This window comes from Natator depressus, chromosome 1 (genome assembly GCF_965152275.1).
Source record: "Natator depressus isolate rNatDep1 chromosome 1, rNatDep2.hap1, whole genome shotgun sequence".
In the NCBI taxonomy this organism is placed as follows: domain Eukaryota; kingdom Metazoa; phylum Chordata; order Testudines; family Cheloniidae; genus Natator; species Natator depressus.
In genome coordinates this window covers 6354323-6379146 of record NC_134234.1, presented here as the reverse complement: position 1 = coordinate 6379146, position 24824 = coordinate 6354323, and the positions used below count along the sequence as shown (strand labels likewise).

The window sequence follows — 24824 nt, the reverse complement described above, 5'->3', positions numbered from 1 at the left end:
AGGGTCAATTCATCACCTGACTCCAGTGCTGATGATATAGGCCATGAAAAACTTGGGCCACCTATTCCATCCTGGACACTTACATCCGAGATGACATGAGCTACTGATCTCCACTCTGTAGAGAGACGTTCCGAAAAGGTCTTTTGTTTGTGGAGAACCAGGGGACTGGCGCTGGCCCATAATAAGCCGTATCAGTGGCTGCTCCAACCTCAGAATTCCTGTTGATACAATCAGTAAAGAGAAGGGAGGTGGATGTTGTTTCCCATTACAGCTGGCCTGTCACTGTCCCGTCTCTGGTTAAACATCCAGGAGCCATGAAGAAAGCTGGAAAGGCTGTTCTGTAGTCGCAGACCTGGCCCTTCCTGAGCGCTCTGGGTGCTGCGTGATCCATGAGGGCTGCACCATCTGTGGACAGGGGCCATTCAAGGGGCACGGACATCTGCCCTTCCCCCATGGCCTCAGCCAGGTGCTTGTGACTGAGTTGTGACAGAGACGTGATTAACACAGGAGCCCCAGGAGAAGCCATTCGTTCACCCTCCCACCCCCATTGTTGGCCCCCTGCCTACCAGAACAGGGCTGATCCCAAACTTCTGTTCCCAAACCAGAACCCCTGAGTCCCCAGCCAGACCACTCTCACCCCCCTCCACAGACACACACATGCCAGAGCCACCCCCTGCTGTTGATTTGTTCCATTCTCCTCCAGACCAACCTGAATCAGGCTGTGCCACACCTGGCTGCAGCTTGCCGTGTGCAGCTCCCCAGTTGGCCTGGAGCACAGGTGGTCCAGAGCATCTCAGGAAGGCAGAGGGCTCAAATCTCCCATGGGGCCCTGGTGGGGGATGGGGCAAAGGAACTCCAGTTGTACCGCAGGGCCTGGGTCAAAGGGGGTTAATGGTAGCAAGGAGCACTCACTGGTTGGGGTGCCCATCATCTGGCTGCCAGTGTCGTCTCCTGTCCAGCATGGTCCAGGATCCCCACACCTCTGGGCCTCCACATTCGAATAGTGGTAGGGCCAGGGCAGGCGAGCTGTGTCCACATCACCCTCCCACCAGCACTGCCCCAGGCCAGGCAGGGGACCAAGAGCCCAGGGGGGAGGCAGGGGTTTCACGCAGCTGCAACCAGGGAGCCCAGCTGTACGTGGCATACAACAGCCAAAAACCCCTGACCTGGGCTTGCCAAGCCTCCTCCCCCCATCCTCCAGCACTTGCTCTGCGAAGTGGTGAGAGCTTCTGGGGGGAGGAAGTGGGGCCACAGAGGAGTTGCAGCACCTGAGGGTGCCTCTCCACACCAGTCACTGGCCTGCTGGTGGAGAGGAGCAATTGGGCGTGGGAGGGAGGGGGCAGGGAGAATCCCTGGGCCAGCTGGCCAAGAGGAGCGGGGCAGGAGGGGCTGGGTGGGGAGTGGAACCAGTAGCATGGCCGCTTGGCCACAGCATGCAAGTGGAGTGCCAGGCCGGGCCAGCAAGCCAGGGCCCCTTTTGAGCATGGAGACAGAGTCATGGCACCACTGGCACCACTATTAACCCATTACCGAGACAAACTCTGCTCATTGCGCCCTCTTTGGCAGGCCACCATGGGCAGCCGCCGATACCTCCCAACCCAAAGGCTGGTCCTGAAGATGAGATCCTAGAATGTGTCAAGTGAGATAGGGAAGTGTTAATATCCTTATACAACACACTGATGAGACCTCCTCTGGCAAACTATATAAAATTCTGGTCACTTCTATTCCAGAAAGATTAATTTAAACTGGAAGAGATGCAGAGAAGGTCACTTAGGATGGTCAGGACAATGGAGAGCCTGTCTTAGGTGGAGACATAATGAGCGTGATTGGTTTAGCCTAGCACAACACAGGTTGAGCAGGAATTGGATTGCTCTATAAATACATCAGGGGGGAGGGGTAAGCACCAGGGCAGGAGACAAATTCCTGAAACTAAAGGACAGTGTGGACAAAAGAAAAAATTGGGAGAAACTGGCCAGGACTAAACTCAGGCTGGAAAGGAGAAGAAGGTTTCTGACCATCTGAGGAGGAAAGCTCTGGAACAGCCACCCAACAGGAGTTCTGGGGGGAAAACAACCCAGCTGGTTTTTGAGATGTAGCTTGACAGGTTTATGCACTGGTTGATATGCCGGGGTCGCCTGCCATAGAAGGGGACTGGACTCATTGACCCAGGAGGTCCCTTCCAGTCCTATGTCCCTATGGGTCACATTCGCCCATTTTGTGTCACACCGGGAGCTCACGTGGAGTTGCTTGTGCACTATGACCCTGCTCTGGGCCCTGGCCAATGGATTTGTCCCTCAGTAGATTCAGGAGAACACATGACTCAGCATTATCATCTGGAAAAGGAATTGTTCTTGGTTTCCTGTGTAGCGATGTCACAGGAGTGTAATTCCCTGAGCCACCAGCTGCCCCATCCACAAGATTAGCCCGAGAGAGGAAGGATGGTTCAGTGGTTAACGTGGTAGCCTGGGACACAGAAGAACTGGCTTCCATTCCAGGTTCTTCCACTGACTTCTTCTGTGACCTTGGGCAACTCACTTAATCCCCGTGTCCCTAAGCAATATGTGTTTTAATACAGCTCAATGTAAAGGTGTACATTTAGGAACAAGGTATGCAGGCCATCCTTACCAGATGGGGCACCCAATATCAGGGAAGCAGTGTGTGATGTACCCCATAATGCTTTATGGAAATATGCATATGAATGTAAATATGACATAACTGGGATGTGTTTTATGCTACATATGCCATGCAACATATCTCTGCAAAGGTCATGATCGACTGAATATATTCATCCCATTTGTATACATGTCTCATTTCTGTATTAGAAGTTATGAATAGTGGCTGTGTACTAGTTTGAGTTTAAGTAGCCTTAGTAAAGCATTTGGTCAGCTTCTTCAGAAAGGAATGTGCAAATTAAGTGCCCAGTCAAGAAACACATAACTGACAATGGATCTTGGAAGACTGCAATCCACATAAGAAGTCTTCCTGGAGACATTCAAGATAGCATGTGGGCAATGGCTGCTGCCTGTAAAAACTGAATCATGCACAGCCATGTGACCTGCCCATGTGGCAACAAAACTCCATCTTGGAGCTGGATTTTGCATAGGAGAAAGGAGCGGGTCTCCACCTACAAGAGAAAGTCTATTTAAGCCTCTGGGACACCCCTCTATTTTGTCTTCAGCTGGCTCAAGAGATAGCCTCTCCACCCCGAAAGGATGCCTGAAAGAAACTGGAACAAAGGACAGTATTCAAGGGGGTGTGAGTGATTGCTGAACCCAGACTAAAAGGAGACTAGCCTGTAAAAAGAAAAGGAGTACTTGTGGCACCTTAGAGACTAACCAATTTATTTGAGTATAAGCTTTCGTGAGCTACAGCTCACTTCATCGGATGCATCCTACTTTTTGCAGTTAATAAAATCACTTTTTACTTATTAATTAATCCAGAGTATGTATTAATACGGGGGGGGGGGGCAAACAGCTATGCATCTCTATCAGTATTATAGAGGGCGAACAATTTACGAGTTTACCCTGTTTAACCTTTATACAGGGTAAAATTGATTTATTTGGGGTTTGGACCCCATTGGGAGCTGGGCATCTGAGTGTTAGAGGCTCTTCTTAAGCTGTTTTCAGTTAAGCCTGCAGTTTTTGGTGGATGTGGTTCAGACCTGGGTCTGGCTTTGTACGAGGCTAGCATATCTGGCTCAAACTGGCAAGGTTCTGGAGTCCCAAGCTGGCAGGGAAAATGGGTTACAAGTAGTCTCAGCACATCAGTTGGCAGTTTCCAAGGGGTTTTCTGTGATTCACCCCATCACACAGTGACTCTGAAAAAGAATTGGGGGACCATAGTGGATAATCAGCTGAACAGGAGCTCCCAGTGTTAGGCTACGGCCAAAAAAGCAAGTGCAATCCAGGAGGAACAACCCTGGGAATCTTGAGTAGGAGCAGAAAGGTTATTTCCCCTCTGTATTTGAGACTGGTGCGACCACTGCTGGAATCCTGTGTCCAATTCTGGTGCTAGAGTTCAAGAAGGAAATTGATAAATTGGATGGGGGTCAGAGAAGAGACACGAGAATGATCAAAGGATTAGAAAACCTGCCGTAATAGATACTGAAGGAGCAAAATCTATGTAGGTTAATGAAGAGAAGGTTAAGGGGTGACTTGATCACAGACTGTAAGTACCTGCATGAGGAACAAACATTTAACCATGGGCTCTTCAGTCTAGCAGAGAAAGTTATAACAGGATGTAATGGCTGGAAGCTGAAGCTAGACACATTGAGACTGAAACTAAGGTGCAATTTTTTTAACAATGAGGGTAATTAACCATTGGAACAATTTACCAAGGGCTGTGGTAGATTCTCCATCACTGACAATTGTTAAATCAAGGCAGGATGTTATTCTAACAGCTCTGCCCTAGGATTTATTGTGGGGCAGGTCTCTGGCCTGTACTATGCGGGCGTTCAGACTCGGTGATCACAATGGTGCCTTCTGGCCTTTGGATCTTCCCAGTGGTATTAACAGCACTGCCCTACCACACGGGGTGTGGTGCTGAAAAACATGTTACAGATTGTGAGGCTCTTGGATGCTACAATAGCTCTTGGAGTCAGAGCTAAGTGCCTTAGGGTATGTCTACACTACAAAATTAGGTCGAATGTATATAAGTCGGTTTTGTAGAAAGCATTTTTATACAGTTCACTGTGTGTGTCCCTGGGTAGGGACCTGGGTAAGGCCTGGGTAGGGACCGTCGAATCGTGGAAGTCAACGAATGGCTACGCAGGTGGTGTCGGAGAGAAGGCTTTGGATTCTTTGACCATGGGATGGTGTTCCATGAAGGAGGAGTGCTGGGCAGAGACGGGCTCCATCTTACGAAGAGAGGGAAGAGCATCTTTGCCAGCAGGCTGGCTAACCTAGTGAGGAGGGCTTTAAACTAGGTTCACCGGGGGAAGGAGACCAAAGCCCTGAGGTAAGTGGGAAAGCGGGATACCGGGAGGAAGCACAGGCAGGAATGTCTGTGAGGGGAGGGCTCCTGCCTCATACTGGGAATGAGGGGCGATCAACAGGTTATCTCAAGTGCTTATATACAAATGCACAAAGCCTTGGAAACAAGCAGGGAGAACTTGAGGTCCTGGTGATGTCAAGGAACTATGACGTGATTGGAATAACAGAGACTTGGTGGGATAACTCACATGACTGGAGTACAGTCATGGATGGTTATAAACTGTTCAGGAAGGACAGGCAGGGCAGAAAAGGTGGGGGAGTAGCACTGTATGTAAGGGAGCAGTATGACTGCTCAGAGCTCCGGTACGAAACTGTGGAAAAACCTGAGTGTCTCTGGATTAAGTTTAGAAGTGTGTGCAACAAGAGTGATGTAGTGGTGGGAGTCTGCTATAGACCACCGGACCAGGGGGATGAGGTGGATGAGGCTTTCTTCCGGCAACTCACGGAAGCTACTAGATCGCATGCCCTGATTCTCATGGGTGACTTTAATTTTCCTGATATCTGCTGGGAGAACAATACAGCGGTGCATAGACAATCCAGGAAGTTTTTGGAAAGCGTAGGGGACAATTTTCTGGCGCAAGTGCTAGGGGAGCCAACTAGGGGGGGCGCTTTTCTTGACCTGCTGCTCACAAACCGGGTAGAATTAGTGGGGGAAGCAAAAGTGGATGGGAATCTGGGAGGCAGTGACCATGAGTTGGTTGAGTTCAGGATCCTGACGCAGGGAAGAAAGGTAAGCAGCAGGATACGGACCCTGGACTTCAGGAAAGCAGACTTCGACTCCCTCAGGGAGCGGATGGGTAGGATCCCCTGGGGGACTAACATGAAGGGGAAAGGAGTCCAGGAGAGCTGGCTGTATTTCAAGGAATCCCTGTTGAGGTTACAGGGACAAACCATCCCGATGAGTCGAAAGAATAGTAAACATGGCAAGCGACCAGCTTGGCTTAATGGTGAAATCCTAGCGGATCTTAAACATAAAAAAGAAGCTTACAAGAAGTGGAAGGTTGCACATATGACCAGGGAAGAGTATAAAAATATTGCTCGGGCATGTAGGAAAGATATCAGGAGGGCCAAATCGCACCTGGAGCTGCAGCTAGCAAGAGATGTCAAGAGTAACAAGAAGGGTTTCTTCAGGTATGTTGGCAACAAGAAGAAAGCCAAGGAAAGTGTGGGCCCCTTACTGAATGAGGGAGGCAACCTAGTGACAGAGGATGTGGAAAAAGCTAATGTACTCAATGCTTTTTTTGCCTCTGTTTTCACTAACAAGGTCAGCTCCCAGACTGCTGCGCTGGGCATCACAGAATGGGGAAGAGATGGCCAGCCCTCTGTGGAGATAGAGGTGGTTAGGGACTATTTAGAAAAGCTGGACGTGCACAAGTCCATGGGGCCGGACGAGTTACATCCGAGAGTGCTGAAGGAATTGGCGGCTGTGATTGCAGAGCCCTTGGCCATTATCTTTGAAAACTCGTGGCGAACGGGGGAAGTCCCGGATGACTGGAAAAAGGCTAATGTAGTGCCAATCTTTAAAAAAGGGAAGAAGGAGGATCCTGGGAACTACAGGCCGGTCAGCCTCACCTCAGTCCCTGGAAAAATCATGGAGCAGGTCCTCAAAGAATCAATCCTGAAGCACTTACATGAGAGGAAAGTGATCAGGAACAGTCAGCATGGATTCACCAAGGGAAGGTCATGCCTGACTAATCTAATCGCCTTTTATGATGAGATTACTGGTTCTGTGGATGAAGGGAAAGCAGTGGATGTATTGTTTCTTGACTTTAGCAAAGCTTTTGACACGGTCTCCCACAGTATTCTTGTCAGCAAGTTAAGGAAGTATGGGCTAGATGAATGCACTATAAGGTGGGTAGAAAGCTGGCTAGATTGTCGGGCTCAACGGGTAGTGATCAATGGCTCCATGTCTAGTTGGCAGCCGGTGTCAAGTGGAGTGCCCCAGGGGTCGGTCCTGGGGCCGGTTTTGTTCAATATCTTCATAAATGATCTGGAGGATGGTGTGGATTGCACTCTCAGCAAATTTGCAGATGATACTAAACTGGGAGGAGTGGTAGATACGCTGGAGGGGAGGGATAGGATACAGAAGGACCTAGACAAATTGGAGGATTGGGCCAAAAGAAATCTGATGAGGTTCAATAAGGATAAGTGCAGGGTCCTGCACTTAGGATGGAAGAATCCAATGCACCGCTACAGACTAGGGACCGAATGGCTAGGCAGCAGTTCTGCGGAAAAGGACCTAGGGGTGACAGTGGACGAGAAGCTGGATATGAGTCAACAGTGTGCCCTTGTTGCCAAGAAGGCCAATGGCATTTTGGGATGTATAAGTAGGGGCATAGCGAGCAGATCGAGGGATGTGATCGTTCCCCTCTATTCGACACTGGTGAGGCCTCATCTGGAGTACTGTGTCCAGTTTTGGGCCCCACACTACAAGAAGGATGTGGATAAATTGGAGAGAGTCCAGCGAAGGGCAACAAAAATGATTAGGGGTCTAGAGCACATGACTTATGAAGAGAGGCTGAGGGAGCTGGGATTGTTTAGTCTGCAGAAGAGAAGAATGAGGGGGGATTTGATAGCTGCTTTCAACTACCTGAAAGGGGGTTCCAAAGAGGATGGCTCTAGACTGTTCTCAATGGTAGCAGATGACAGAACGAGGAGTAATGGTCTCAAGTTGCAATGGGGGAGGTTTAGATTGGATATTAGGAAAAACTTTTTCACTAAGAGGGTGGTGAAACACTGGAATGCGTTACCTAGGGAGGTGGTAGAATCTCCTTCCTTAGAGGTTTTTAAGGTCAGGCTTGACAAAGCCCTGGCTGGGATGACTTAACTGGGAATTGGTCCTGCTTCGAGCAGGGGGTTGGACTAGATGACCTTCTGGGGTCCCTTCCAACCCTGATATTCTATGATTCTATGATTCTATGATTCTATGTCCCCACACAAATGCTCTAAGTGCATGTCGTCGGCGGGGTTTGTCCACAGTACCGAGGCAACCATCGACTTCCAGAGTGTTGCACTGTGGGTAGCTATCCCAGAGTTCCCGCAGTCTCTGCCGCCATTTTGAATTCTGGGTGGAAATCCCAGTGCCTGATGGGACTAAAACATTGTTGCGGGTGGTTCTGGGTACATATCGTCAGGCCCCTGTTCCCTTTCTCCCTCCGTGAAAGCAAGGGCAGACAATCGTTTTGAGCCTTTTTTCTTGAGTTACCTGTGCAGACGCCATACCACGGCAAGCATGGAGCCCGCTCAGCTCACTGTATGTCTCCTGGGTGCTGGCAGACGTGGTACTGCATTGCTACACAGCAGCAGCTTATCGCCTTTTGGCAGCAGACAGTGCAGTATGACTGGTAGCCGTCGTCGACGTAGTCCTGGGTGCTCTTTTAACCGGGCGCCTGGGCAAACATGGGAGTGACTCAGCCAGGTCGTTTCCCTTGTTTCGTCTCATGGCGATTGAGTCCTACCGGCAGTGCACTGTCTTTTAATCTGCAGCTAGCAGAAGACGATGGCCAGCAGTCATACTGCACCGTCTTCTGCCGAGCACCCAGGAGGTGACGATGGCTAGCGGTCGTACTGCACAGTCTGCTGCCAGCAAGATGTATAAAGATAGATGAAGTGGCTCAAAACAAGAAATAGACCAGATTTGTTTTGTATTCATTTTCTCCTCCCTCCCTCCCTCTGTGAAATCAATGGCTTGCTAAACCCAGTTTTGAGTTCTATCCTTGAGGTTTTGAGTTCTATCCTTGAGGGGGCCATTCAGTTTCTCGCAAAGACACCCCCTTTGTTGATTTTAATTCCCTGTAAGCCAACCCTGTAAGTCATGTCATCAGTTGCCCCTCCCTCCTTCAGGGCAACGGCAGACAATTGTTCTGTGCCTTTTTTCTGTGCAGACGCCATACGATGGCAAGCATGGAGGCCGCTCAGATCACTTTGGCAATTAGGAGCACATTAAACACCACACGCATTATCCAGCAGAATATGCAGCACCAGAACCTGGCAAAGCGAAACCGGCCAGTAGGCGACGTCAGTAGGCGGTGACGGGAGTGATGAGGACATGGACACAGACTTCTCTCAAAGCACAGGCCCTGGCAATGTGGGCATCATGGTGCTAATGGGGCTGGCTCCTGCAGTGGAATGCCAATTCTGGGCCCGGGAAACAAGCACAGAGTGGTGGGACCGCATAGTGTTGCAGGTCTGGGACGATCCCCAGTGGCTGCAAAACTTTCGCATGCGTAAGGGCACTTTCATGGAACTTTGTGACTTGCTTTCCCCTGCCCTGAAGTGCATGAATACCAAGATGAGAGCAGCTCTCACAGTTGAGAAGCGAGTGGCAATAGCCCTGTGGAAGCTTGCAATGCCAGACAGCTACCGGTCAGTCGGGAATCAATTTGGAGTGGGCAAATCTACTGTGGGGGCTGCTGTGATGCAAGTAGCCAAAACAATCAAAGATCTGCTGATATCAAGGGTAGTGACCCTGGGAAACGTGCAGGTCATAGTGGATGGCTTTTCTGCAATGGGATTCCCTAACAGTGGTGGGGCAATAGACAGAACCCATATCCCTATCTTGGCACCGGAGCACCAAGCCGGCGAGTACATAAACCGCAAGGGGTACTTTTCAATAGTGCTGCAAGCACTGGTGGATCACAAGAGACGTTTCACCAACATCAGCGTGGGATGGCCAGGAAAGGTACATGACACTCTCATCTTCAGGAACTCTGGTCTGTTTCAAAAGCTGCAGGAAGGGACTTTATTCCCAGACCAGAAAATAACTGGTGGGGATGTTGAAATGCCTATAGTTATCCTTGGGGACCCAGCCTACCCCTAAATGCCATGGCTCATGAAGCCGTACACAGGCAGCCTGGACAGCAGTCAGGAGCTGTGCAACTACAGGCTGAGCAAGTGCAGAATGGTGGTAGAATGTGCATTTGGACATTTAAAAGCATGCTGGCGCAGTTTACTGACTAGGTTAGACCTCAGCTAAACCAATATTCCCACTGTTATTACTGCTTGCTGTGCGCTCCACAAATCGCTTGGCCGCGGGTTACACACAGCCAGACACCAGGGCAGTTAGAAAAGCACAGGAGGACATGGTGCACCTCAGAGAAGCTTTGAAAACCAGTTTCATGACTGGCCAGGCTACTGTGTGAAAGTTCTGTTTGTTTCTTCTTGGTGAAACCCCCCGCCCCTTGGTTCACTCTACTTCCCTGTAAGCTAACCACCCTCTCCTCCCCCCTTCGATCACCGCTTGCAGAGGCAATAAAGTCATTGTTGCTTCACATTCATTCATTCTTTATTAGTTCATCACACAAATAGGGTGATAACTACTAAGGTAGCCGAGGAGGGGTGGTGGAGGAGAGAAGCACAGGGAGGGGTGGTGGAGGAGGGAAGGACAAGGCCACACAGCACTTTAAAAGTTTAAAACTTTAAAACTTATTGAATGCCAGCCTTCTGTTGCTTGGGCAATCCCCTGGGGTGGAGTGGCTGGGAGGCCAGAGGCCCCGCCCCACCGCGTTCTTGGGCGTCTGGGTGAGGAGGCTATGGAACTTGGAAGGGGGCGGTTGGTTACACAGGGGCTGTAGCGGCTGTCTGTGCTCCTGCTGCCTTTCCTGCAGCTCAACCATATGCTGGAGCATATTAGTTTGATCCTCCAGCAGCCTCAGCATTGAATCCTGCCTCCTCTCATCACGCTGCCACCACCTTTCAGCTTCAGCCTTCTCTTCAGCCCACCACTTACTCTCTTCAGCCTGCCACCTCTCCTCCCGGTCATTTTGTGCTTTCCTGCACTCTGACATTGTCTGCCTCCATGCATTCATCTGTGCTATGTCAGTGTGGGAGGACAGCATGAGCTCAGAGAACATTTCATCGCGAGTGCGTTTTTTTGGCCTTCTAATCTTCACTAGCCTCTGGGAAGGAGAAAATCCTGTGATCCTTGAAACACATGCAGCTGGTAGAGAAAAAAAAAAGGGACAGTGGTATTTAAAAAGACACACTTTATAGAACAATGGGTACACTCTTTCACGGTAAACCTTGCTGTTAATATTACATACATAGCACATGTGCTTTCGTTCCAAGGTTGCATTTTGCCTCCCCCCAGCATGTGGCTAGCCCCTCCCCCCTCCCCGTGGCTAACAGCGGGGAACATTTCTGTTCAGCCACAGGCAAACAGCCCAGCAGGAACCTCTGAATGTCCCCTTAAGAAAAGCACCCTATTTCAACCAGGTGACCATGAATGATATCACTCTCCTGAGGATAACACAGCGAGATAAAGAACGGATGTTTTTTGAACGCCAGCAAATATACACTGCAATGCTTTGTTCTACAATGATTCCCGAGTACATGCTACTGACCTGGAGTGGTAAAGTGTCCTACCATGGTGGATGGAATAAGGCTGCCCTCCCCAGAAACCTTTTGCAAAGGCTTTGGGAGTACATCCAGGAGAACCACAAAGGCAAATTAATCATTAAACATGCTTGCTTTTAAACCATGTATAGTATTTTAAAAGGTACACTCACCAGAGGTCCCTTCTCCACCTGACGGGTCCAGGAGGCAGCCTTGGGTGGGTTTGGGGGGTACTGGCTCCAGGTCCAGGGTGAGAAACAGTTCCTGGCTGTCGGAAAAACCGGTTTCTCCGCTTGCTTGCTGTGAGCTATCTACAATCTCATCATCATCATCTTCCTCGTCCCCAAAACCTGCTTCTGTGTTGCCTCCCTCTCCATTGAAGGAGTCAGACAACAAGGCTGGGGTGGTGGTGACTGAACCCCCTAAAATGGCATGCAGCTCATCATAGAAGCGGCATGTTTGGGGCTCTGACCCGGAGCGGCCGTTCGCCTCTCTGGTTTTCTGGTAGGCTTGCCTCAGCTCCTTAAGTTTCACACGGCACTGCTTCAGGTCCCTGTTATGGCCTCTGTCCTTCATGCCCTGGGAGATTTTGACAAATGTTTTGGCATTTCGAAAACTGGAACATAGTTCTGATAGCATAGATTCCTCTCCCCATACAGTGATCAGATCCCGTACCTCTCGTTCAGTCCATGCTGGAGCTCTTTTGCGATTCTGGGACTCCATCATGGTCACCTCTGCTGATGAGCTCTGCATGGTCACCTGCAGCTTGCCACACTGGCCAAACAGGAAATTGAAATTCAAAAGTTTGAGGGCCTTTTCCTCTCTACCTGGCGCGTGCATCTGAATTAAGAGCACTGTCCAGATCGGTCACACTGGAGCACTCTGGGATAGCTCCCGGAGGCCAATACCGTCTAATTGCGTCCACAGTACCCCAAATTCGACCCGGCAAGGCCGATCTCAGCACTAATCCCCTTGTCGGGGATGGAGTAAGGAAATCGATTTTAAGAGCCCTTTAAGTAGAAAAAAGGACTTCGTTGTGTGGACGGGTGCAGGGTTAAATCGATTTAATGCAACTAAATTCAACCTCAACTCCTAGTCAGACCAGGGCTTAGAGAGATTTTTAGCTCTCTATGCCTCAAAAGTACGATCTGGGGCACTAGGTGGAGAACCTGAATTCTTCCCAACACCCCTTTGTGATGAGGCCTGTCATTAGCACAGCTCCCTTTGACAAGGGAGTTCTGGGCCTCTCCTGCAGCTCAGCAGCAAGAGGGCAATCAGGATGTTCTTTCAGAGAGCAAAGGACCTGGAAAGCATTACCTGGCTGTACAGAGCCCTGCTGGGCTCTCCCTTGGTCTGATCCTGACCCCGCACCCGGTCCATGAGCACTGAGAGGTGCTCTAGCACTGGAGATAGACCTCACACCCTGCATCCAAATTTCCATCATCAGCAAGTTTGGGGACAGCTGAATCCGTGGGAGGGGGTTGTTTGTGTGCAAGAGAGAGTGAGCAGCAGGCATTTGGACCTGGGCTTCAGTCACGCTCCTTTCTATTTGGAATGTGCATGACCATGCTTAGGCAATGTGTATATATCTCATATCTGGGAAACTGGAGGAGATCCTCTGAGCTGTGCACCAGGTACCCAGTGACTCTGTGAGCCTATCACTGTTATGTCTGGCTGTCTGTGGGGTAACCTAGGTCCTTACCACTGGGGGCTCTGTAGTCCAATGCAGAGGGACACAGTGTCTCTGCCACTGATGGACTATGTGACCAGAAATGTCCACTAAGTAACCCTCAGTGCCTTCGTTTGTGGGTGCCCCTCTTCAGAGATAGGCAGCAATGCCAGCTCCTGCAATTTTATTGGGAGACTCTCACTATTTCCTGTCTGTTTTAAAGCCCCAATTTCTGGGATCAAGAGACAGTGCAGGAACCTCAGCTTTCTGTTTTCTGAAAAATTGAGTTTCAGAAAAGCTAGAAACTCTGAAATAGGTGCACCCCAAAGGCTCAGAAAACTTTGTGATTTTATCCTCACCCACAACTATTTCACATTTGGGGACATTATATACGTTCAAGTTAGTGGCCCACAGTATGCCAACATTTTTATGGCTGACTTAGAACAACACTTCCTTAGGTCTCGTCCCCTAACGCCCCTACTCTACTTGCTCTACATTGATGACATCTTCATCATCTGGACCCATGGAAAAGAAGCCCTTGAGGGATTCCACCATGATTTCAACAATTTCCATCCCATCATCAACCTCAGCCTGGACCAATCCACACAAGCGGTCCATTTCCTGGACACTACAGTGCTAATAAGTGATGGTCACATAAACATTACCCCATACTGGAAACCTACTGACCGCTATACTTACCTACATGCCTCCAGCTTCCATCCCGGACAAACCACATGATCCATTGTCTACAGCCAAGCTCTAAGATACAACTGCATTTGCTCTAATCCCTCAGACACAGATAAACAACTACAAGATCTCTATCGAACATCCTTAAAACTACAATACCCACCTGCTGAAGTGCAAAAGCAGATTGACAGAGCCAGAAGAGTACCCAGAAGTCACCTACTACAGGACAGGCGCAACAAAGAAAATAAAAGAACACCACTAGCTGTCACCTTCAGCCCCCAACTAAAACCTCTCCAGCGCATCATCAAAGATGAACAACCTATCCTGAAAAATGATCCCTCACTCTCACAGATCTTGGGAGTCAGACCAGTCCTCACTTACAGACAGCCCCCATCCTGAAGCAAATACTCTCCAGCAACCACACACCACACAACGAAAACACTAAGCCAGGAACCTATCCTTGCAACAAAGCCTGAGGCCAACTCTGTCCACATATTTATTCAAGTGACACCATCATAGGAGCTAATCACATTAGCCATTCCATCAGGGGCTCATTCACCTGCACATCTACCAATGTGATATATGCCATCATGTGCCAGCAATGCCCCTCTGCTATGTACATTGGCCAAACCAGACAGTCTCTACGCAAAAGAATAAATGGACACAAATCTGACATCAGGAATCATAACATTCAAAAACCGGTAGGAGAACACTTCAACCTCTCTGGCCACTCAGTAAAAGACTTAAGGGTGGCAATTCTGCGACAGAAAAGCTTCAAAAACAGACTCCAACGAGAAACTGCTGAGCTTGAATTGATATGCAAACTAGATACAATTAACTTGGGTTTGAATAGAGACTGGGAGTGGCTTGGTCATTACACATATTGAATCTATTTCCCCATGTTAAGTATCCTCACACCTTCTTGTCAACTGTTTAAATGGGCCATCTTGATTATCACCACAAAAGTATTTTTCTCCCGCTGATAATAGCTCATTTTAATTAATTAGCCTCTTACAGTTTGTATGGCAACTTCCATCTTCTCTGTATATCTTCTTACTATATGTTCCATTGTATGCATCCAATGAAGTGGGATGTAGTCCATGAAAGTTTATGCTCTAATAAATTTGTTAATCTCTAAGGTGCCACAAATACTCCTGTTCTTTTTATGTACTAAAGAGTGAGAGCTCAGAGAAGGAATATTTTCTATACTGATCCCAATGCCTGTTACCACACTGGATACAGGCTACAGACTGACAGAAGAGAACCTGAGGAGATCCAGGAAGCTATTAAATGAGGGACAGAGGAGCTACTGGACTTTTGTTTACTGACAAGCAACTGAATGAGGGCTGCAATCTTTTCAGGTTCTGAAGAAATCCAGATAACAAATGTAGTCCCACTCTAACCTGAGAAATCATCTCTGAAAGAAGATCAAAAGCTAAAGAATGGGTTGACATGTGTATACTAAAGTACAGATGTGTAAAAATTATGCCAAAACTTTTCATTGTAATACAAATATTACACATCAATCTTTCATGACATGCATGTGTATCAAAAACCAGCAGCAGAGTTGTTCTACAGGAAGGAGTAGTGGTAAAGTTACTGCTTAATGGCTTTTACTTTAGTAATTATTCCAGAAGTGCACCACATACTCTTAGCGATGGGTTTGTGCTATTAACTCTTCATTCAGTGAACAGTTGTATGATTCTGTCCCCTGGAAACTGCCAAGAAGCTGTGTCTAAAACTGACATTCAGGGCCATAAACACAACCCCTCTGAAATACCTGTGCAAGACTTCCAAAAAGTCATGCGAGCACAGAACCCCTGGTCTCCCTTTCAGCAGAGTAGAGCTGAGTTGCAGGGAAGGGGAATGTAATAGTGGTTGTATGTAATTTACGCCCATCACCTGTTACACGAGCCTGGCTGAAGTAACATGCAAACTCAAGTGGATAGTAGTGGAAACCTAGTGTTTGCACTATTCACCCATTTGTGATGTCAACCCCTCACCCGGACAACTGAATTAACTGCCTTGTAACTTGCCAGATATCTACAGACCCTTGCACGGTGACAAGATGCTGGTCCTGTGAGGATGAAGAGAAGTCTGTACAGTGATCAAACTCTCTGGATTCAGTCAACATTGGCCAGACAAAGCACTTCAGCTCCTCTTGGTGGGATTCTTGGGGGTCAGAGTGTATCGGGGGAGCATTTGGTAAGGGAAAGTTAATAGATCCCAGTTCTGATTGAATTTACCATATAAATCTGGCGGCACCTTAAAGACTAACAGATTTATTTGGGCATAAGCTTTCGTTGGTAAAAACCCCATTTCTTCAGATGCATCAGATTCATTTGCCTTTGAAGAAGTGGTTTTTTTTTAACCCATGAAAGCTTATGCCCAAAGAAATCTCTAAGTCTTTAAGGTACCACCGCACTCCTCATTGTTTTTGTGGATACAGACTAACATGGCTACCCCTCTGATACATGTAAATCTAGAGTGATGCAGTTCAAGTCAGTGTTACTGAATTAAGAGATAGTGGTAGAACAGATAAATACAATGCACTTTCCATGTTTTTATACACATAGAATCATAGAATCATAGAATATCAGGGTTGGAAGGGACCCCAGAAGGTCATCTAGTCCAACCCCCTGCTCGAAGCAGGACCAATTCCCAGTTAAGTCATCCCAGCCTGGGCTTTGTCAAGCCTGACCTTAAAAACCTCTAAGGAAGGAGATTCTACCACCTCCCTAGGTAACGCATTCCAGTGTTTCACCACCCTCTTAGTGAAAAAGTTTTTCCTAATATCCAATCTAAACCTCCCCCATTGCAACTTGAGACCATTACTCCTCGTTCTGTCATCTGCTACCATTGAGAACAGTCTAGAGCCATCCTCTTTGGAACCCCCTTTCAGGTAGTTGAAAGCAGCTATCAAATCCCCCCTCATTCTTCTCTTCTGCAGACTAAACAATCCCAGCTCCCTCAGCCTCTCTTCATAAGTCATGTGCTCTAGACCCCTAATCATTTTTGTTGCCCTTCGCTGGACTCTCTCCAATTTATCCACATCCTTCTTGTAGTGTGGGGCCCAAAACTGGACACAGTACTCCAGATGAGGCCTCACCAGTGTCGAATAGAGGGGAACGACCACATCCCTCGATCTGCTCGCTATGCCTCTACTTATACATCCCAAAATGCCATTGGCCTTCTTGGCAACAAGGGCACACTGTTGACTCATATCCAGCTTCTCGTCCACTGTCACCCCTAGGTCCTTTTCCGCAGAACTGCTGCCTAGCCATTCGGTCCCTAGTCTGTAGCGGTGCATTGGATTCTTCCATCCTAAGTGCAGGACCCTGCACTTATCCTTATTGAACCTCATCAGATTTCTTTTGGCCCAATCCTCCAATTTGTCTAGGTCCTTCTGTATCCTATCCCTCCCCTCCAGCGTATCTACCACTCCTCCCAGTTTAGTATCATCTGCAAATTTGCTGAGAGTGCAATCCACACCATCCTCCAGATCATTTATGAAGATATTGAACAAAACCGGCCCCAGGACCGACCCCTGGGGCACTCCACTTGACACCGGCTGCCAACTAGACATGGAGCCATTGATCACTACCCGTTGAGCCCGACAATCTAGCCAGCTTTCTACCCACCTTATAGTGCATTCATCTAGCCCATACTTCCTTAACTTGCTGACAAGAATACTGTGGGAGACCGTGTCAAAAGCTTTGCTAAAGTCAAGAAACAATACATCCACTGCTTTCCCTTCATCCACAGAACCAGTAATCTCATCATAAAAGGCGATTAGATTAGTCAGGCATGACCTTCCCTTGGTGAATCCATGCTGACTGTTCCTGATCACTTTCCTCTCATGTAAGTGCTTCAGGATTGATTCTTTGAGGACCTGCTCATGATACAATGGGCAACACTCAGAAGTGAAGAGCAAGAAAGGGTGTCTTTGGTAAAGTCACAATTGTAAAATCACAAAGTGTTCAAATGGGCTATGGAACTCCCAGCCACAAGATATCAATGGGGCCAAGAGCTTAGAAGAATTCAAAGACGGACTGGATATTTTTATGTGTAATGATAACATTCCATTACAGTAGTGAGGATAGTTTTCAAAACTCTTGGAAGGGCTCTAAACCTTCCAGATTTCCATCACAAAATGTGTCTGATTAATGGGTGTAAAGGGGAAGCTTTCCCTGGGAGCAAGTTATCTCATACCTGTCTATTGTAGGGCTTCTTCCACCTTTCTCTGAAGCATCTGGAACTGGCCATTGCATACTGGGCTAGATGGACTACAGGTCTGCTCCAATCTGGCAGTGTCTATCTTCCTATTTGTGGTGTAAATCCAAGATTATGTTTTTGCTGATATTCCTTGATATCCTGGGAGTCTCTAGACTTGCACTGAGAGCAGAAAGATGTCGTGTTAAATATCATATAGTCTCCTGTTCTTTTTTGTTTCAGGAAGTAAAGTTCAGCACTCCTCGGACCTGCCCAGTATATTATGTCAGCTGTCAATGACACCAAATTCAACTGTGCAGTGTTCCATCTCACAGGGATACCTGGGGAGGAAGATATCCATCTCTGGATATCTATCCCCTTCTGCTTAATGTATGTTATTTCCATAGTAGGAAATTCACTCATTCTGTTCATTATAAAAAAAGATCCAAGCCACCATGGCTTGAGCCCATGTACATTTTCCTTTCCATGTTGGCCGTCACAGACCTTGGCATATCAATAACCACCATGCCGACAACACTGGGTATATTCTTATTTAACTCTATGGAGATCAACCTCAATGCCTGTTTAGCCCAGCTGTTCTTCATCCACTCACTTCAATGCATTGAATCCTCCATGCTCTTGTTGATGGCCTTTGACCGCTTTGTTGCAATCCGTGACCCGCTGAGATATGTCTCCATCTTAACCCTGCCGAGAACAGCCAAGATGGGACTGGTGTTTGTGCTAAGAGGGGTGGCCATAATACCCCACTCCCCTTTCTCCTGAAACAGTTCCAATACTGTCAAGCCAATGTCCTCTCCCATTCCTACTGCCTGCACCAGGACGTCATGAAGATGGCTTGTTCGGATATCTCAATCAACAGCATCTATGGCTTGTTTACTACACTCTTAATGGTGAGGTTAGACTCGCTGCTCATATGCCTCTCTTATGTGATGATCCTCAAAACAGTGCTGAGCATCGCATCCACCGTGGAGTGCCTCAGGGCCCTTAACACCTGTGTCTCCCACCTCTGTGCTGTTCTGCTCTTCTACATGCCAATGCTCGGCTTGTCTGTGTTACACAGATTTGGAAAGGGCTCTCCTCCCTTGATTCAGATTCTCCTGGGCTACATCTACCTGCTGGTTCCACTCCTGATGAACCCAGTGTGAAAAGCAAACACCTCTGTGCGAGAATAATCAGTGTGTTCGTGAAGTGAAGGGTCAGTTCATCACCCAGCTCCAACACTGGTGACATGGTAGCCAAAAAACATGGGCCATCTATTCCATCCTGGACCCTTACCTCCGAGACGACATGAGCTACTGATCTGCACTGTGTAGCTAGACGTTCAGGTGGAGTCTAAGGCCTGGGGCAATGGGAGAGGGGCTGGGGAGAGATGACAGTGCACTGGGGGAAGGAGACCAAGGCAGGCAACAGCATTACAAAGTGACTGTGTTTGTGGAGAACCTGGTGACTGGTGAGATGCTGGCCCATAAAGAGCCATATCGGAGTCTGCTCCGATCTCGGAACTCCTGTTGATACATTCAATGAAGTGAAGGGGGTTGGATGATGTTTCACATTACACCTGGCCTGTCACTGTCCCATCTCTGGCTAAACATCCACGGGCCCTGAGAACAGCTGTTCTGCAGTCACACCCCTAGCCCTTCCTGAGCATTCTGGGTGCTGTGTGATCTATGAGAACTGCATCAGCTGTGGACAGGGATATTCAAGGGGCACAGACACCCACCCTTCCCCTATGCCCTCAGCCACATCCTTGTGACAGAGTCATGTCAGAGACATGGTTAATGCAGGAGCCCTAGGAGAAGCCATTCAGGGAGCCCTATTGATGTCTGTACACATCACATACCTGCTGAGCGCAATCCCCACCAAAGCAGAACAGATCTGCATGTGTGAGTGAGGGTCTGACACACAGAAGACCTGGCAAGAGACTCAAGGCAAAATTCTCTTCTCCTCTCCTTCGTTTGTACTGCCCCAGATGCTTGAGATGGTCCTCAACTCCCCCACAGAGGCACAGCTAGCTCCTTTTCCGGCCCAGCCCATTCAGTGTAGGGTGACTGTTTTTCAAAAGGCAAAAGTGGGACACATACAGGTTTCCCGTCCCCTCTGTAACCCCACTCCTGAAAGGTGGCCCATCCAGTTTTCCAGTTCTAGCTACGCCACTGGTCCCAAGAACTCCTTGGCTTCCCAAAAGAATGTAAGTTGGGCCAGTTCTGTTCCTCTATGTCCAGAGCAAAGTCTGTAGTGATAGCTGAGATAGATAAGTGTAGATGTGTGACAGCTCCCTGTTATTTTAAAACCATTTTCTCTAATGCTTTGTGCTCTTTTCTAATAAACCTACTTGTTTTAAGGAGGCTGGGGGTGACTGTATAGCTCTGGTCACTAGCACCCAAAGGGAAGAAACTGAGGTGTCCACTGGGACCTGCTTGGTGACAAGCACTTAGCGTAGATGGTGTGTTGTTTTCAGCTTGAAGAGTGGGACAATTAAGAACATAAGAATGGGCTTACTGGGTCAGACCAATGTTCCATCTAGCCCAGTATCTTGTCTTCCAACAGTGGCCAATGCCAGATCCCCCACAGGAAATAAACAGAAAGGCAATTATCAGGTCATCCATGTGCTGTCACCTATTCCCAGCATCTGTCAAACAGAGGCTAGGGACACCCTCCCCGTCCAGTCTGGCTAATAGTCATTGATGGACCTATCCTCTATGAATTTATCTAGTTCTTTTTTGAACCCTGTTATAGTCATGCCCTTTACAACATCCTCTGGCAAGGAGTTCCACAGGTTGACTCTGTGTTGTGTGAAGAAATACTTCCTTTTATTTGTTTTAGACCTTCTGCCTATTAATTTCACTTGGTGCCCCCTATTTCCTTTGTTATGCGAATGAGTAAATAACACTTCCTTATTTACTTTTTCCACACCTATCATGATTAAACTGTGACATTCCTCCCAACACAGTAAAGTACCAGATTTAGAGAGTAACGAGACCATATATCCTGGTTTTATTGTGACAATCCTGTTTCTTCTTGGCCAGCGTATATCTTTGTTGAGTGCCTATCAGCATTCAGAGTAGCAACTTGCTGAAGGTGCATCCAAGGTAGTGAGCCACTCAAGACAATTATTCATAAAGTCATAGAATTTAAGGCCACAAGAGAATATTAAATCATCTAGTCTGACTGCCTGCAGAATTTCACCTAGTTACCCTTGTGTTGGGGACACTGGGCACTACACTAGGTAACTCGGGAGGGTGGAAGACCACGAGTGTCGAGGAAGCCCTTCTGCTCTAGGCCCAGATAAACCAAGACCCCTTTGCTTCTTGAACCCTCTGTGATCCTGCATAACTCTGAGGAAGCTAGCATACAAACAGACAGGTTTGCAGACGGCTCGCCAGCCAAGGCCAGCTTCGGCCTGGGAAACAGATAGATAAGGCAGAAATGTTTAGCAAAAACTAGTAACAAATAGGACCAAATAAGGCAAGGCTCGGGCAATGCTACTGAGAAAAAACACAACTGGCTACTTTAGCTGATTGGCTACGGTATTGTACAGGGCAACAGGTAATTGGTTGCATAAGCTTGTGTAGTGAAGTAGGAAAAAGTATAAAATATATATTGGAATCTGCTGCACTGGGGCAGGATTTGAGACAGCTCAGTCTCCCTGCGCCCTATTTGGAGCTCCAAATAAATCTCTCTGCTTCTCCACCCCATTGTGGTCACTGGTGCGATGCACACCGGGCAACGAACCCAGCTGTTGCTTGCCTCGGGCACTGTGTGCCGGCACCACTTGTATTGAGCTCAATGACTTGTGTTTCACTGATGCATAACTTTCTTCATCTAAATTGTATCTTCTAGGAAGGTATCCAGTCTTGATTTTGAGTTATCAGGAGAATCTACCACTTCCCTTGGGAGTTTGTTCCACTGGTTAAGCACCCTCACCATTAAAAATGTGTGCCTCATTTCCAGATTTAATTTGTCTGACTTCAGGTTCCAGCCATTTGTTCCTGTTATACCTTTTTCTGCTAGATTAAAGAGCCAGTTAGTACTCAATGTTTTGTCCTATGCCTGTGCTTGTGCACTATTATCAAGTCAGTTCTCAATCTTCCCTACTTCTGCTCACTACACCCCTGTTTATACAGCCAAGTGTAAGATGGAAATGACAGAGGAGGAGAAAGACCTTTGTGTATTAGTCAGTCCCAGGATGACTGTGAGCCACTGATGTTATGCAGCTGTGAAAAAGGCAAATGAGATCCTAGAATGTGTCAGGCGAGATAGGGAAATATTAATATCCTTTTACCAGACATTGGTGAGACCTCCTCTGGTAAACTCTGTAAAATTCTGGTCACTCATATTCCAGAAAGAAGAATTCAGGCTGGAAAAGGGGCAAAGAAGGTCTCCTTTGGTGATCAGGGCAACGAAGGGCTGGTCTTATGAGGAGACCTAAAAAGTTTGTCTGGTTTAGCATTTCAGAAGGCAGGCTGAGCAGGAATCTGTTTGCTCTATAAATACATTGGGGGTACAAACCAGAGAGGCAGATGAGTTCCTGAAACTAAAGGACAGTGTTGGCACAAGAACAAATGGGGACAAACTGGCCAGGAGTAAACTGAGGCTGGAAAAGAAAAGATTTCTGACCATCAGAGGAGGGAAGTTCTGAAACAACCTCCCAACAGGACCAGTGGGGGGCAAACCACCCAGCTGATTTTAAGATGGAGTTTGGCAAGTTTATGCACCAGACAATATGCCAGGGTCTCCTGCCATAACAGGGGACTGGGCTCATTCACCCAGGAGGTCCCTCCCATTCTTATGTTTCTATGGGTCACATTTGCCCATTTTGCATCACACTGGGAGCTCATGTGGAGTTCCTTGTCCACTGTGACCCTGCTCCGTACCTGGGCCAATGGATTTGTCCGTTAATAGATTCAGGAGAATGCATGACTGTGTGTTTGAGAGTGGTAGCCGTGTTAGTCTGTATCAGCAGAAAGAACAAGGAGTACTTTTGGCACCTTAGAGACTAACACATTTATTTCAGCACAAGTTTTGGTGGGCTAAAGCCCACTTCATCAGATGCATGCAGTGAAAAATACAGTAGGAAGATATATAAATACAGAGAACATGAAAAAATAGGGGTTGCCATACCAACTCAACTAGACCAATCAATTAAGGTGGGCTGTTATCATCAGGAGAGAAAAAAAATTGTAGTGGTAATCAGGATAGACCATTTCAAACAGTTGACAAGAAGGTGTGAGTAACATTATGGGGGAAATTAGCATGGGGAAATAGTTTTCAGTTAGTGTAATGACTCAATCACTCCCAGTCTTTATTCAAGCCTAATTTAATGGTGTCCAATTTACAGTTCTGCTGTTCTGCTGTTTCTTGTTGGAGTCTGTTTTTGAATTTTTTTTGTTGAATAATTGCGACTTTTAGGTCTGTAAATTGAGTGTCCAGGGTGGTTGAAGTGTTCTCTGACTGGTTTTTGAATGTTATAATTCTTGACATCTGATTTGTGTCCCTTTATTCTTTTGCGTAGAGACTGTCCAGTTTGGCCCATGTACATGGCGGAGGGGCATTGCTGGCACATGGGGCTGAAGGTGATGGGTAGTAGAGTTTTGTTACTTTTTATGTTGGGCCTGTCATGTAGTAGGTGACTTCTGGGTACTCTTCTGGCTCTGTCAATCTGTTTCTTCACTTCAGCAGGTGGGGATTGTAGTTGTAAGAACGCTTGATGGAGATCTTGTAGGTGTTTTTCTCTGTCTGAGGGGTTGGAGCAAATGCGGTTGTATCTTAGAGCTTGGCTGTAGACAATGGAGCACACCTTAATCAATTGGTCTCGTTAAGAGTTGGTATGGTGACCCCCGTTTTTTCATGTTATCTATCTATCTATCTATCTATCTATCTATCTATCTATCTATCTATCTATCTATCTATCTATCTATCTTCCTACTGTATTTTCCACTGCATGCATCTGATGAAGTGGGCTTTAGGCTACGAAAGCTTATGCTCAAATAAATTTGTTAGTCTCTAATGTGCCACAAATACTCCTCATTGACTCTGTACTATTATCTGGAAAAGGAATTGTTCTTTGTTTCCAGTTCAGTGATGTCACAGTAGTTTAATTTCCTTAGTTTCAGGTAATCTCAGCATGCTGAGCTGTCAGCTGCCCTGTCCCCAGCCACTAACCCCAGAGAGGAAGGATGGTTCAGTGGTTAAAGTGCTAGCCTGGGACTCAGAAGAACTGGCTTCAGTTCCAGGCTCTTCCACAGACTTCTGCTGTGACCTTGGACAACTCACTTAGTCCCTTTGTGCCTCAGCAATATGTGTTTTAATATGGCTCCATGTAAATGTTTACATCTAGGAACAAGGGACACAGGCCATCCTTACCAGATGCGGGACTCTATCCTTGGAAGCAGTGACTCTGAAAAAGACTTCAGGCTCATTGTGGATAATCAGCTGAACATGATCTCCCAGTGCAAGGCTACAGCCCAGAAAGTTAGTGCAATTCGTGATGTACAATTAGGGGAATGTTGGGTAGGAGTAAAGAGCTTATTTTACCTCTGTATTTGGCACTGGTGTGACCACTGCTGGGATCCTGTGTCCTGTTCTTGTGTTGAAATTGTATGCTGATAAATTGATACATTAGAGAGGCACCAGTGAAGAGCCATGAGAATGATTAAAGGGTTAGAAAACCTGCCTTAGAGTGACAGACACTGCAGTCTTTGGTAACACTTGGAAATTGTACAGAGAAAACCTAAGGAGAATGTTAGACACACTGCCTCCACAGTAGTCAGTGTCTAACCCTCCAGCAGTAAACTAAAGGGGGAGGTGTGATACTTCACCTCATATTCATCACAGTTGTATGGTTATGCAATGTTTATGACACAATTCTGATGCATGTGGTACAAGTTGTGTCTTGTGAGGTGGTTATGATT

The 24824-nt window shown here is 47.4% G+C and overlaps 1 pseudogene; it reads left to right on the top strand.

Moving 5' to 3' along the window:
• Positions 1–18175: 18175 nt before the first annotated feature.
• LOC141988308 (olfactory receptor 51G2-like) lies at positions 18176–19105 on the top strand (annotated as a pseudogene).
• The last annotated feature ends 5719 nt before the right edge of the window (positions 19106–24824 follow it).